This window comes from Triticum dicoccoides, chromosome 5B (genome assembly GCF_002162155.2).
Source record: "Triticum dicoccoides isolate Atlit2015 ecotype Zavitan chromosome 5B, WEW_v2.0, whole genome shotgun sequence".
NCBI lineage: Eukaryota > Viridiplantae > Streptophyta > Magnoliopsida > Poales > Poaceae > Triticum > Triticum dicoccoides.
In genome coordinates, this window is record NC_041389.1 from 544913712 (window position 1) to 544930323 (window position 16612).

The 16612-nt window shown below is 50.3% G+C and overlaps 1 pseudogene; it reads right to left on the reverse strand.

Annotated features, from left to right (window-relative positions):
- Positions 1–84: 84 nt before the first annotated feature.
- LOC119310006 lies at positions 85–16016 on the reverse strand (annotated as a pseudogene).
- Between the last annotated feature and the right edge of the window lie 596 nt (positions 16017–16612).

Genomic DNA, 16612 nt, shown 5'->3' on the forward strand with positions numbered 1-16612 from the left:
TCATAGAATATCTAGAATGATAATATTTCTGTTTCATTTAAGGACAGCGATACCGTGACAGCATGTCACTTCTTCAGGTTGATATCACTTCCTCAGATCGATATCCTTGTAATCTGATGGAAGATATGGCATCAGCCAATCTGCAAAGAACCCTTTCTTCCTCCTGGGTTCACACCCCATGTCCTGGCACAACTGGTCATTGTACCAGATGTGGAGAGCTCCAACGCAAGATCGACGGAAGTATTCACGAGAGTACCTCTTCATGTATTAATCCCATTCCTTTATATCCAGCTCCATAGACTTTATGCTAGGCAACTGAAATGCTCCATCAAGGAAATGTGCCAACCATTTGGAGTGCATGTTGCTATGCTCTCAGAGTAGCCGATGATCGTCAATTGCGGGGTCCTAGGATGCACACATTGCCTGCCCAGTTCACAAAATTCACTGCGAGCTTCTGCATATGTACAGACAGCCAAACAAACATGTTTAAGAGAAAGGCAGAATTAAACCTGTAGAGAGGAATACTACTGGATGGCGGGCCAGTCACAATGTCTCTGAAAAAGGATGATGTGAACATCCCCTTGAGCTTTTGGTCTCCCTTGTATGCGGTGACGAATATGACCACATCGCTCCTTATCGGCGTGGATTCACCTTCGACAATCACACCTTGTTTGCAGAAACTGAAGCTCTTTGCTTTCTTGAGAACGATGCTTCCTTGATCAACCATGTCAGAATTTGTTTGGCAATATGGGATATGGCAACCAAGTATATGAGCTGATGGCCTGGAAGAAACTGTGGTCTGGCACCATGCCGTGCCTATCGATAGGCACCGCCCATCTGTAGTAGCTCTCAACAAACTTCGAAAGGAGCCATCTCTGATCAGTGTATATATTCATGTTAAATAAATGCATGAGCACAAATAGATGATTTGTAGTTACTTAAAAGAGTGGTGTGGTATAAGTAGAAACTCTGGCTGGTGGCCCTTACCAAGGGTGATAAGAAGGTAGCAAGAATGCTAAGAGCATCTCCAGCCGCGCCCCCAGGACGGCCTCCCCCGGCGATTTATTTGCGCCGGCGCCGAAAAAACGGCCCAGTCGTGCCCTCAGGACGCAGAATGCCGCCGGTTCGGCCCGTTTTTTGCGCCCGGCGCTCGCAGGCCGAACCCGGCGCACTGGGGGGGGGGGGCGCTCGGGGGCTCCGGCGCAAGGGAAAGCATTTCTGGGGCCGCATTGATAGGCGAAAAGTTGAGCCGCCCGCCCAGATTCGCCTCTGCCCCCCTGCGCTCGGCCGCCACCCTGCCGATTCCGGCGCCGACCACCGCCCGCCGCAGCTAGGTAGACCATCTCTCGCCGGAAAAAAGAAGGGGTTTGGTCGAGGCAGCCTCTTCGCTGCCGCCCCGGACACCTTTTCCGGTGCTTCGGCCGCGCACAGGGCCTGTACGCCGGCGGCTTGCGCCCACCTCGCCCACAAGGTGTTCGGTGAATTGCCTGGCCCGGCGATGGACTCCGAAGATGAGAAGGCGCTCGCGGCGTTGCTGGATGAGGAAGCCGAAGTCGACGTCCAGGAGCAAGAGCATCTCATGGTGCTCGCCGCCCTCGCCGGCCTGCTCGCGAGCAGTGAGAAGCCGCGGCGAGGTGGCTCGGCGCTTGGGCGGGTGAAAGCAAAGAACCGACATCGTCTGGAAGGCTACTGCATGCTCTACTCGGACTACTTCGCCGACGAAGATTCAGGAGGCAAGGAGGCTTGCAGGAAGGATGTCGAGCGGGCATTTGGTGTGCTCCAATCTCGATTTGCTGTTGTCCGGTACCCCGCTCATACCTGGTCGAAAGATCAAATGTGGGAGATCATGACTTGCTGTGTCATTTTTCACAACATGATCATTGAGAGCGAGCAGGAAGAGCCAGTGTTTGACACTGAACCATACCACAGGCAGGGTCCTCTTGCCCAAGTTGATCACCAGCTACCGACAAACTGGACTGACTACCTCAATATGCGTCAGGAGATCCGAGACCCACAGGTGCATCAAGAACTGCAACACGATCTGGTGGAGCACCTATGTAGGCTCAAGGGCGAGGCCGGGAATGACATGTGATGAAACTTGAGTTTTTATTTGTTAAACTATATAATTTGTAGTGAACTATTTGATTTATGTGATGAAATACGCCGAAACACGCCGAACTATGTGACGAACCAATTGATTTCTATTTGTATGCGAAAATTCACGCCGAAACCCGCCGAACCGCGCCGAAAATGTGCCTATTCACGCAGTTATCGGGCCGTTTTTTGGACATATTTGGGTCGAAAGCTGGGCTAAATTCGGCGCCTGGGGCGACCTAGGGGCGACGGCTGGGTGCCGAACCGCCCCCAGCATCGAGTTTATCGCCGGCGCACCTTTAGGCCGGTTTTTTAGGCGTCCTGAGGGGCCGAACGGCTGAAGATGCTCTAAGGAGCAGCCCCTCTCCTGGCTTGTGAACTAGGAGCTCCAAGAAGCGGTTGAGGTTTCCACAAAAAAGAAAGAAAAGAAAAGAAAGAAGCGGTTGAGGTAGAAGAAGTGAAGAACGCAATGGGAATGTTCCAGGCGTAGTAGTCAGGTATGATCCATCTCTTCATCCGACAAATTATTGTGCATGGATACTTGGCTCCTGAATGCAACAACAGTGAACAATTAAATTAGGACTTCTTCTCTGAACTCTTCTTTCTTTGATCACCCTGCAGTGGAGAGTTGCAGGAAAGCTAGAGATCTCACCATTTGTGTCAATAGCGGACTTCTGGCAACCGACAACAGTAACGAGCTCGCCCCTGATAAGCTCGGTGGACTTTGCAGCGCCCATGTCGGAGTAGTCTATGGAGTGGATCACCGTGCCGTCAAAGTTCTCCAGCCCTTTGTTCGGCGGAAATTGTGGGAATGTTGGGGACGCCGCTGAATCTCCCAGTGCACAGGATCACAAAGTCTGCGACGTATGTCTGGAAATGTATAGTTGTTAGTTGAATATCTGAGAAAAGGATCAGCTGTTGCCAATGCATCATGAACTGAAGTGTTGTATAATCTGTTCAAGTGTTGATGCAGACCTGTTTGCTCACTGTTAACTATTGTCACTTTGTCAGCTCCTAACTACAATTTTTTTTACTGCTAGTGCCATGTACAGGCCAAGTGAGGATGATGCCGTACTGGATAAGGTGAGCCACACAAATTTCGGTGTCACATTCGTACAGTTTCAGGGTGTATCATAGTTCTTATTGAGGATATAACAACTAACTTAAACCATCAATCTAAGGTTGTCACATCTAAAAATAATTCCTTCGCAATGACATGAAGTACAATAAACAATTCATATACACCCAGAGTACAGTCCCTGCTGGACTCCTATTTCTTTCATATTTACGAATGATCACATTTTCATATAGAGGTGAAGGAATTAACAGTCCGTTGTCGCCATTGTGAGCTGCAATCTTCAGGTTAGTGGCACCATTGGTGCACAGATCTATGAACTACAGAAAAGAAGCATGACAGTTTCAGAATGTCCCAACATGAAGAAGGCATATAAAAACAGTATCTGCAATCAACATAGTAGAGAATTCATTTGTTTGATGAATTAGATCAGCGAGCCCTGACATGAGCTAAAAGCAACAAATTAAGATGCAGGTCAGCAACTGGGGACAGTAGCAATCACTATGATATGGAGAATGCAGCGCACACCCATCGTCTGAACCGTCACCGGCACTGCGGCTTAATCATCAACATTTTGTAAACTACTCCCTCCGTTTACATTCTTATATCATGGGACGGAGGGAGTAATATTCAATTGCTCCCACAAGCTGCACAGATATATTTATGAGATATAACTATCATTCACCGAGCAACACATCAGAATAAATGGTCACTCAACTTGTTACCTTATTATTCTACTACTACAACAACAACAACAACAAAGCCTTTAGTCCCAAACAAGTTGGGGTAGGCTAGAGGTGAAACCCATAAGATCTCGCAACCAACTCATGGCTCTGGCACATGGATAGCAAGCTTCCACGCACCCCTGTCCATAGCTAGCTCTTTGTCGATACTCCAATCCTTCAGATCTCTCTTAACGGACTCCTCCCATGTCAAAATCGGTCGACCCCGCCCTCTCTTGACATTCTCCGCACGCTTTAGCCGTCCGCTATGCACTGGAGCTTCTGGAGGCCTGCGCTGAATATGCCCAAACCATCTCAAACGATGTTGGACAAGCTTCTCCTCAATTGGTGCTACCCCAACTCTATCTCGTATATCATCATTCCGGACTCGATCCTTCCTCGTGTGGCCACACATCCATCTCAACATACGCATCTCCGCCACACCTAACTGTTGAACATGTCGCCTTTTAGTCGGCCAACACTCCGCGCCATACAACATTGCGGGTCGAACCGCCGTCCTGTAGAACTTGCCTTTTAGCTTTTGTGGCACTCTCTTGTCACAGAGAATGCCAGAAGCTTGGCGCCACTTCATCCATCCGGCTTTGATTCGATGGTTCACATCTTCATCAATACCCCCATCCTCCTGCAACATTGACCCCAAATACCGAAAGGTGTCCTTCCGAGGTACCACCTGGCCATCAAGGCTAACCTCCTCCCCCTCACAGCTAGTAGTACTGAAACCGCACATCATGTACTTGGTTTTAGTTCTACTAAGCCTAAACCCTTTCGATTCCAAGGTTTGTCTCCATAACTCTAACTTCCTATTTACCCCCGTCCGACTATCGTCAACTAGCACCACATCATCCGCAAAGAGCATACACCATGGGATATCTCCTTGTATACCCCTTGTGACCTCATCCATCACCAATGCAAAAAGATAAGGGCTCAAAGCTGACCCCTGATGCAGTCCTATCTTAATCGGGAAGTCATCGGTGTCGACATCACTTGTTCGAACACTTGTCACAACATTATTGTACATGTCCTTGATGAGGGTAATGTACTTTGCTGGGACTTTGTGTTTCTCCAAGGCCCACCACATGACATTCCGCGGTATCTTATCATAGGCCTTCTCCAAGTCAATGAACACCATATGCAAGTCCTTCTTATGCTCCCTATATCTCTCCATAAGTTGTCGTACCAAGAAAATGGCTTCCATGGTCGACCTCCCAGGCATGAAACCAAACTGATTTTTGGTCACGCTTGTCATTCTTCTTAAGCGGTGCTCAATGACTCTCTCCCATAGCTTCATTGTATGGCTCATCAGCTTAATTCCACGGTAATTAGTACAACTCTGAACATCCCCCTTGTTCTTGAAGATTGGTACTAATATACTCCGTCTCCATTCTTCCGGCATCTTGTTTGCCCGAAAAATGAGGTTGAAAAGCTTGGTTAGCCATACTATCGCTATGTCCCCGAGACCTTTCCACACCTCAATGGGGACACAATCAGGGCCCATCGCCTTGCCTCCTTTCATCCTTTTTAAAGCCTCCTTCACCTCAGACTCCTGGATGCGCCGCACAAAACGCATGCTGGTCTCATCAAAGGAGTCATTCAGTTCAATGGTAGAACTCTCATTCTCCCCATTGAACAGCTTGTCGAAGTACTCCCGCCATCTATGCTTAATCTCTTCGTCCTTCACCAAGAGTTGTCCTGCTCCGTCCTTGATGCATTTGACTTGGCCAATATCCCTCGTCTTCCTCTCCCGGATCTTAGCCATCTTATAGATGCCCCTTTCACCTTCCTTCGTGCCTAACCGTTGGTAGAGGTCCTCATATGCCCGACCCCTTGCTTCACCAACAGCTCGCTTTGCGGCCTTCTTCGCCATCTTGTACTTCTCTATGTTGTCTGCACTCCTATCCAGGTATAGGCGTTTGAGGCAATCTTTCTTCTCTTTAAGCGCCTTCTGGACATCATCATTCCACCACCAGGTATCCTTATCTTCGCTTCTCCTTCCCCTGGACACTCCAAACTCCTCCGAGGCCACCTTACGAATGCAAGTCGCCATCTTCATCCACACATTGTCCGCATCCCCTCCTTCCTCCCAAGGGCCCTCCTTAAATACCCTCTCCTTGAACACCTGAGCTACCTCCCCCTTGAGCTTCCACCACTTCGTTCTAGCGACCTTGGCACGCTTATCACGCTGGACACGAATCCGAAAGCGGAAGTCAGCAACCACCAGCTTATGCTGGGGTACAACACTCTCCCCAAGTATCACCTTACAGTCTAGGCACGCATGCCTATCTTCTCTTCTCGAGAGGATGAAATCAATCTGGCTAGAGTGTTGGCCACTACTAAAAGTCACCAGATGTGATTCTCTCTTTCTAAAGAGGGTGTTAGCTACAATCATGTTGTAGGCTAGAGCAAAGCTTAAGACATCTTCTCCTTCTTGATTCCTGATGCCATAGCCAAAGCCCCCATGCGCCCCTTCAAAACCTGTGTTAGATGTACCCACGTGGCCATTGAGGTCTCCTCCTATGAAGAGCTTCTCACCAATCGGTACACTCCTGACCATGTCTTCCAAGCCTTCCCAGAACTCCCTCTTGGTGTTCTCATTGTGGCCTACTTGCGGGGCATATGCGCTGATAACATTGAGAACCAAGTCCTCAGCTACCAGCTTGACCAGGATAATCCGGTCCCCACGTCTCCTGACGTCTACCACTCCATACTTGAGGCTCTTGTTGATCAAGATGCCTACGCCATTTCTGTTTGCAGCCGTCCCCGTGTACCACAGCTTGAAGCCGGTATCCTCCACCTCCTTCGCCTTCTGTCCTCTCCATTTGGTTTCTTGGACGCAAAGGATATCAACACCTCTCCTCACTGCTGCATCAACTAGCTCCCGAAGCTTCCCTGTCAGAGACCCTACGTTCCAGCTACCTAAGCGAATCCTCCTAGGCTCGGCTAGCTTCCTTACCCTTCGCACTCGTCGAGTCAAATGCGAAGACCCTTGCTCATTTTCCACTACATCCGGGGCCGATGTAGCGCGCCACTAAGGATGCGACGACCCGATCCTCGCTCACTTGCCACCGTATCCGGATCAAGATACGGCGCGCCACTTGGGGGGTGACGGCCCGGCCCTTGCCCATTTTCCACCACACCCGGGTTCCGATGTGGCGCGTCGCTGAGAGGGTTACGCCCCAACGAAAATCTTTTGGGTTTCATCTCCATAAGAGTGGCTGAGTTTTTACGTTGGCTCGCTAAGCCTATCACAACCCTCCTCCTTTACCCGGGCTTGGGACCGACTATGTTGAGACAACATAGGCGGAGTTTTACCTTATTATTCTACATTACATAAAAATGTATTGTAGTTCAGTTCTTACCACTGAGTCAGATTCGATATAAACAAGATCGTTGAGGAACTAGTTTGTTTCTTACTTAATACCTGACACTTAGGACAATTTAGATGAGGCGTGGCATAGAACATGGGTTGGTGCTAGTTAAACGCGGAATGATCTGGTGTTTTGGTAATGGAAGCAATATCAAAACCTGGAGGGATCCTTGGATTCCCAGAGGTCCTTCTCTTAGACCTATTTCTGCTAAAGGGCGACGTAGGCTCAATAAAGTTTCAGATTTCCTACATATGAATGGCGTCTGGAACATGGAGCTGCTTAACCGATTCTTTTGTCCAGCCGATGTGCTCATCATTAGGAGTATCAGAACTTCGCCAAGTCAGGGGAGTGATTTCCTTGCCTGGTTCCTCGGATAATTCGGGCATTTTTTGTTAAGACTGCCTACCATTTAGCCATGCAGGAACACGTTCAGAAGCACATACCCGGTGCATGCAGCGCTAGGCCCGAGGAGGATCGCTCGTGTTGAAAACTTGAAATCTGGTGTGGAAGGCGAAAGTTCCCCCCAAAATGCGCCCATTCACCCGTCTCGCGACGGGTGCATGCATGTAGCGGTGTCATGTCACTATCTTTGTTTTTTTAGACAATCTTGCTAAGCTTTATTGAACTTCCAAAATGTTTACAAGTATGAAATGAATTTCCCCCGGTTGGCCTAACCAGACATGGCGGCCAACCCCAAGGGTTAAAGCATACTTAGCACGACTGTGAGCCTCAAAATTCGAGCTCCTGAATTCATGAACTATAATACAAGATGAAAAACCCCTCGAACGGGCTATTATTTCCTGCACTATAGCTCCATGGGTCGCTGATGATTTGTGTTCGATATCCTTCACCACCTTCAAGCAATCTGATACAATTTGAATCTGCGTAACATAGAGATCCTCTGCAATTGTCAAACCCTCCCGTACAGGCAAGGCTTCAAGTGTAGTCGGTTCTGCAATGTATATGAAAGTAATTGTAGATGCTCCAAGAAAATTTCCTCCCTGATCTCTGCCAACAACTGCCACCGCTCCAAGAGAACCATCATTAGTTACGGCCGCGTCCAGCCCAACCAGGCGGGTGTCACTATCTTTGGTGGCTGTCGCCTATGTGGGACATCAAGGGCGTGTTTGGTTGCCCGCATCCAGCCCAACCAGGCTCGCGCAAGAAGGGAGAGGCCTGTTTGGTTGCCCAGTTTTACTGTTGGGCCTGCATCGCACGCTTCTGAAAGCAGCCCAGAGCCTGGCTCGCTGGAAACGCTCGGATCGGCAATTTCTCACGAGCCAGGCTGAGTGCGGCGCGAGGTCTCGCGGGCGGGTGCCACTCGAGGGCGAGGGGGGATGGCGAGAGATGGAAATCCGGCGCGCCGTCCCGGCGCCAAATCTAGCCTCACCCCCTTTCACGCGCTCACCCATAGCCACTACCCCCCTTTCTTCCCTACTGCCTCACCATCGGCAGCGGCTGCGATTTCAGATCCGCGCTAGAGGCGGCGGCGGCGGAAGAGGCGGCGGAGTTTGCGATGGATCTGGTGCTCCCCTTGCTGTTGGCCACTGTCTGGTCGACCTAGTCTGTGCCATGGCTCCCCCTACGCCGTCCTTGTCTCCGATGCCGGTAAGCAGCTCCCCTCCCCCCTTTGTTAGCTCGGTGGTTAGACCATTAGGCTAGGTGTAGGATCGATTTCCCACTGAACGAACCGTCGATGTCGACTAGGTTATGGATGCACGGATGAGGCTGATTATCCATGCAGCAGCACTAATTAGTGTGATTCAGGCATGGGTCATGTTCATGCACCAGAGAGCTGTTCGTCGTGCTGGGAGACCTTTGATCTGCTATGGTCCATTGTTTCTCCGGGAACAGGAGAGGATCCAAATTCTGAACTACATCTACAACTGCAATAGCGTCGAGGCTCTGTGGATGCTTCGAATGAAAAGAGCACCATTTGCCACGCTTGTTGAGACCTTGAGGAGCAGGGGGCTGCTACAAGATAGCATCAACACCAGTGTCGAAGAGCAAGTGGCCATGTTCCTCCATGTTGTTGGCCATAATCAGAGGTTCAGGGTCATTCACAACACGTTCAGGAGATCAATGGAGACCATCTCTAGGTACTTCAAGCATGTGCTTTTTGCTATGGGGAGCTTAGAGGAGAGATGATCAGGAGACCATCTAGTAAGACTCCACCCAAGATTCGTGGAAGCCCAAGATGGTATCCATACTTCAAGGTGAGCATTGACAATATACACTTTTCATGGCTTGATATGCTTGTATTGTTCAAGTTGAGCACTAACACAGGCTTGTGATGCCATTTTCAGGATTGCATTGGGGCAATAGATGGTACTCATGTCACTGCCAGAGTTCCTAGGTCACAGTCTACAGCATACAGGGGGAGGAAGCACTACACAAGCCAGAATGTGCTTGCTGCTGTTGACTTTGATCTGAAGTTCACATATGTGTTGGCTGTCTGGGAGGGGTCAGCGCATGATGCTAACATTCTCAGTGACAACATGAGTTGATCTGATGGGATCAACATCCCCGACGGCAAGTTCTACCTTGGAGATGCTGGCTATGCATGTTGGTCGGGTATTCTTCCATCCTTCAGGAAAACCAGGTACCATCTCAATGAGTTCTCTGGTAGGAACTATCCTAGGACTACACAGACACTCCAGCCTTGGAGTAACTGTTGAGAGGGCATTTGGAGCTCTAAAGAATAGGTTTAAGATCCTGGATCAGAAGCCATTCCACCCATACTCCACTCAGGTTAAGCTTGTTCTTGCTTGTTGCATTCTGCATAACTGGATCCTCCAGTGGGGCTTCGATGAACACGTGCCCGAGGAGGAAGAGGTCGAGCCTGACGATGTTGTTAGCTCCGGCCAAGGTGTGGAGGCATTTGACAATGACGCTTGGAAGAACAAAAGGTTGGAGTGGGCAGAGGCAATGTGGCTTAACAGAGGTAAGTGCAGGATTTGAAGAAGATGGAAGAAGAAGAAGCAACAACAGCAGTAGCAGAAGCAGCAACAGAAGCAGAAGCAGAAGAAGAGGAAGAGGAAGATCTAGTAGCAGCAACACCGATGAACTATCCCCTATTTAGCCAATGGCTCTTAATAATTTGAACTATCATTTGATAGTAGTTAGGATGAACTGTCATTTGTTTAACTAGCTAGCGCTACATGTTCAGATTGTGTGTGGTAAGCTCACCACTAGTTAGAAGTGGTGACAACACCTTATGCAGGTCGCAACCAAACACCATGTCATATGTGCGCCTAATGCAATGCGGGCAACCAAACGCCGGGTCAAAAATGGTTGTTTCATGCAACTAGGGGCATGCATGCAACCAAACTATGTGCATCTCACTAGAGCCAGGCTCGCTAGGCCAGGCTAGATTGGCAATGTACCCAAACACGCCCGAAGGGATGACACATTCCATGCATTGGTACTGTGCCCGCATTCGTTGAAGCTTTGGGAAGTGATGCGACAGGTGTGGCCACTACCAGCAAACGGGAAACTGTTGCACACCGGGGATGATTGGCTATTCAATATTTTGTCAGTTGATGTTATGACCGGCACAACTTATAGCCGGAGAAGGCCCAACGGGCACGTTTAGTCAGGGGCTTAGCCCAGGTTATCTTATTTTTATTAACATCGAGATTATATAAACAATTGTAAGACCCTCTTTTGGAAATCAAGCAATAAGACATATTCTATTGCCCGGCTCCCTGAGGAGCCGGAACTCTAAACCCTAGCTGCTGAGGGAGTCCTGGATTAGGGGGTATCCGGACAGCCGAACTATATACTTTGTCCGGACTGTTGGAGCGTGAAGATACAAGACTCAAGACTTTGTCCCGTGTCCGGATGGGACTCTCCTTTGCGTGGAAGACAAGCTTGGCGATCCGAATATTGTATTTCCTTCCTTGTAACCGACTCCATGTAAACCCTAGCCCCTCCGGTGCCTATATAAACCGGAGGGTTTAGTCCTTAGAGGGACGATCACAATCATAATCATCATAGGCTAGCTTCTAGGGTTTAGCCTCTACGATCTCGTGGTAGATCAACTCTTGTACTACTCATATCATCAATATCAATCAAGCTGGAAGTAGGGTTTTACCTCCATCGAGAGGGCCCGAACCTGGGTAAACATTGTGTCCCTTGCCTCCTGTTACCATTAGCCTAAGACGCACAGATCGGGACCCCCTACCCGAGATCCGCTGATTTTGACACCGACATTGGTGCTTTCATTGAGAGTTCCTCTGTGTCGTTGCTGCAAGGCTTGATGGCTCCTTCAATCGTCAAGGACACGGTCCAGGGTGAGACTTTTCTCCCCGGACAGATCTTCGTGTTCGGCGGCTTCGCACTGCGGGCCAATTCGCTTGGCCATCTGGAGCAGATCGACAGCTATGCCCCTGGTCACCAGGTCAGATTCGGAAACTTGAACTACACGGCAGATATTCGCAGAGACTTGATCTTCAACGGATTCGGGCCTGTGCCAGAAGCGCCGGACAGTCACGATGAGCACGGCTTAGACCTACTGTCAGACAATGCTCGGGATATCACCCCTGCAGTAGCCCCGGACCTAAAACCGGAGCAGATTGCGTTACCCAAGGACGGGTGGATGGACCCCGCCCCGCAGGCCACACACTCATCGGAGATAGAGCCGAACACAGGCCTCACCCCCAAAGAAGCCTGTGACGCCGGACCTCCGGACTCGTATCCGACTGTAGGTTCCAGTCCGCGCGCTCCCGAGCCCGCAAAACCTGGTTGGGTTCCGGTAATGGAGTTCACCGTTGCGGATATCTTCCAGCACCCGCCCTTTGGCGATGTGCTGAACTCGTTAAAGACTCTCTCTTTGTCAGGAGACTCCTGTCGAACTATGTCCGGCTCGAGTGGGAAGCAAGCGACGAAGGAATTTGTTGCCCACCCACCACCCACTTCATTGCCACGATCGATGATTTAACCGACGTGCTTGACTTTGACTCCGAAGACATCGACGGTATGGACGACGATGCAGGAGAAGAACAGGAACCACCGCTCACAGGGCGGTGGACGGCCACCTCCTCATATGATATATATATACGGTGGATACTCCGAAGGAAACCAATGGAAATGAGGCAATAGAGGATAACCCCTCAGGGAAGAAAGCAAAGCATGGGCGTCGTCAACGCCGCTCCAAGCCCCACCACAACAATACCGGCACAGGAGACGAAAACAATCCGGATGGTGCCAAAGATGAATACAACCCTGATCAACCTGCCTTCAAGCAGGCCGGACTGGCCACGGTCGGATACTTGGAGGGGAACAACTATATGCCCCCCTCCGAAGACGAGGTAAGCCTCGGCGATGCCGAATTCGGCGTGCCTGAGGATCCCGTGGAACAAGTTCGCTTCAAGCGACGGCTCATGGCCACTGCAAGGAGCCTGCAAAGGAAGCAACAACAGCTCAAAGCTGACCAAGATTTGCTCGTGGACGGATGGACCAAGGTCCTGGCCACCGAGGAATACGGACTCGACCGCCCCGACAAAGGGCATATACGGCATAATTTGTTACCTCAACCTAAGAAGGAGAACCTAAGGCACATACCCCGACGTCAACATACCACCACGGTCCAAGACAATACGAAGGATACACGAGGAGGCATCCTCAAGCCTCGGCGCAATCGACATAAACGTCAAGTCAGGGAAGTTGGTGCCGAATTCAGCGGTCCCCAGCCCGGTCAGCGGAAAAAGAACAGCCCATGCCCATTCGGCCCAGGCAGCATACTCGATCAACCATGTGAAATTCATGGTACCCCCAGAAGGGCGGCCAAGCAGACCAATAGAGAATGCAGGATCTTCCAAACAAAACGGCCGATCTTGCGCCGGAAACAATGAAGGGAGGTCTCGAACAACAAAGGACCAGTCAAACATGGTGAGGAAGATCCCCTCACAGTACAAAAATACGGCCGATCATCTCTAATCACATCGACCGTCCGGACAACACCAGCCATAGCAATTTTATTGCACTCACTATCTACCCAGTAGCTCGGGGCTCCATTTTACACGAGCCCCCACAGGCATAAAACTATCAATAACATCTCCTCAAAGATGCAAGGTGCAAAGGCCAAGTTTTAACTGACCCACCATACTAATGGTTGTCTTCAGATCACCAAACAAATACCACACCGAAGAATAAGTCTTCGGCCTTATCCCCTTATATAGTAATTACCACATACTATCGGGACAAACCACGTTGGCTAGATTCAACGAGGTACAACATCACGCCAGTCTCGCATGACATAGTCACAGCCATGGGAAAGGTCGAACCCCACCCTTAGAGTGGAAATCATACCGCCGCTGAAATAGCGAGTTGTGCCCATTTATCAAATTTTGATTCGGCAGCCAAACACCTGGACACCAATTGAGGAATCCGAACTACTTTATGGCGTGATTCAGCCAGGCTTCGCTCAGGCACCCGCGGTTCAACACAATGGTATATGCAGCTGCCTTTAAGCATTTGCCTTTACAGACTAACTTTGGCGCAGAACAGGACTGGCGATGCGGAATCAGCTCGGACGCACAAGGCAGGCAGTCCGGATACACCTCAGATCCACACACAGCCTCCTCCAGTCCGGCCACAACAGGTTCCGCCAAAAATACTCCTTTTCATAAGCATACACCGCACTCATATGCATAGACATGTCATTTTACTACAATGCGTAGATTTAAATAACACTTATCGGTCGTCTTTTCTCATTGACGCCTCTTTGTCACAAACGGCACCCACGCCTTGTGTTACGCCCGATTATGCCAGGGGCTTCATAGTACGGCAATAAAGTCCGACCACCTTTTCGGTCGCTCGACATCCTGAACTTATAGCACTATATGCATCAGCTCCGAATCATGTCTCGGGTCATTAGTTGGGTTTGCCCGGCTCCCATGTTTTGGTACCTTACGTTCCGCCCCGTCGGCTAAGGTAGCGCTGGGAGAACTACTGCGATTGTGTCCCGGTTCTTTCGGACGAGCACCTCAGTAGAGAAAGACGAAAACTAACTGCCATGATACAGCGAGAGCTGGTCAGCTGTTCGAGAGGTTGTAAAATCTTTAAAGATTTATTCTGCATAATGCCATTATAAATGCAAAGTGCGACGAATCGGTCTTCCAATCAGGCGCCGATAGAGCCCCTAGTTCAGCCTTCCGAACACTAGGGGCTGCGCCCACCATACTCGAATTCCTATGGCTAAGTGAGAGTGATAAAGCCCTATAGTCTGATTGCCTGGTTTGTGGTGATGAACACCTCCTTAAAAGGACCCAATAATGGGATAAAGAGTGTTCAGGTATGTCCTGAACACCCCCGTACTTTTTACGTGGCGGCAAAAGCCGACGACTGGCCAACTCTCGGGATTTACATACACTAAACAACCGCACAGGAAGAACAAAGGTTCAAACAAAACAGGCAATATATAATAAAAGTGCCATTATCCCACATTACAAAGAAGGGCACGACTGCCTTCAGGGAAATATAATGTCTTTGGTACACTTATCCGCCACAAGGCGGGCTCCTTTTAGTACACCTTCATAGTACAACTCGGGCTTGTGATGCTCCTTACCCTCCAACGGCCCCTCAGTCATCAGCTTCTCAGCATCAAGCTTCCCCCAATGCACCTTCGCACGGGCAAACGCCATGCGCGCACCCTCTATGCAGACTGACCGCTTAATGACATCAAGCCGAGGGCAAGCGCCAACAATCCGCTTCACGAGTCCGAAGTAACTGCTTGGAATTGGCTCCGCAGGCCACAGCCGGACAACCAAGTCCTTCATGGCTAGCTCGGCCGCCTGGTGCAGCTCGACCAGCTGCTTCAGCAGACCGATAAAGGGCACAGGATAATTCGGCGCCAAATACTGCAACCAGAAATCCCTCTTCGCAGACTTCTTCTCCTCGGTCTGGTAGAATTGGGCGGCATCTGATATGCTGCGAGGCAGATCCGCAAATGCCCCTCGAAAAACAAGAATTCAGCTTATCACTTAGAGTTCCTCCCATTATCATGTAAAAATGGCCATGAATACAAAAGGCCTTACCAGCCGCAACCTTCCGGGCCTCCTGAATGTCCCTCAAAGCACCTCGGGCTTCTTCCCGAGCATCCTCCGCAGCTTGGAGAGCTTGGGCGAGTTCGGATTCTTTCCCTACTAGACTCTGCTCCAAGCCCTCGCTTTTCTTCACGGCCTCCAGGAGCTCTTGCTCAGCTTCAATGACCCTGGCCTCATGCTTCTCATGAAGAGCCTGTTCGGCTTCGGCCTTATTATCAGCTCCGGCCACAACCTTCTTCAGTGCCTCAATCTCGGCACTCGCCCCTAGAGCATACAATGCGAATATCTTAATTAGGCACAACTTCTAATTTGTGCTCTACTCAGCACAAGGTTCCTGCATACCTTGCTTGTCCTCCAACTTCCTCTTCACATGGCCAAGTTCCCCTTCGGCCCGTTCCAGACGCTGCTTTAGTTCAGACACCTCCGCACTATGAGCGGCGTTCGTTCCTGCAGATGCCTATTTTCAAACAAAGGGATACACGTCATTAACTGAGTCTCCTGCACAAGCGGAAAAATTTGATCCCCTGTTCGGCTCTCTTTCGCCGGACAGTGCATCAGGGGCTACTACTCATATTATGACAACCTCCCAAAGATCTCTTAAGAAACATACCTCAAAGCCCTTTATGAGACTAAGGCAGGATTCGTTCAGTCCGCTCTCAGCGGACTGAATCTTTTCAATCACCGCGCCCATGAGGGCACGATGTTCATTGATGATAGACGCACTTCTTAGCGCTGTCGATAGTCCGCCTGGCAGCCCTGCTTGGGCACAGGCCGCTGGCGGAACAGGCAAGCCCCCCAAAGGCGGTTGCTTACCCGATCCTGGAGCTTTAAAGGTCTCCAGGACTGTGTCCGGCTGGGGTCTGGAACGAGGATCACCCCCGCCATCGACACACATAGGAGCCACTGCTCCTGTGTGTCCAGCCCCAGGGATATGCCCCCCTGGCCCAGGTTCCACTGAGACGACACCTCAGTGTCGCGCCTAGGCTTCGGGGAAGGGGCCTCTGGAGGCGTCTCGCTCGCCAGGGCATCTGAGCTCAGTGAATCCTCCGATGAGGATTTTCCAGCGTGGGACCTCGACGGGCTGCACGAAATATGGCGACAGTTAAAACTACTAAATTCAAACAACCCCGGGCGCGTATGCGTGTTCGGATTTCATATACTTACGACTTTTCCAGGGGATGGGCCCTGGGATCCCACTCCGGGCTTTTATCGGCAGCCGTGGTGGATGCCTCTGGGAGGGAACCTCTCCCCCTCTTTGGCAACTCGGCCTCCAGGGATGAGGAAGCC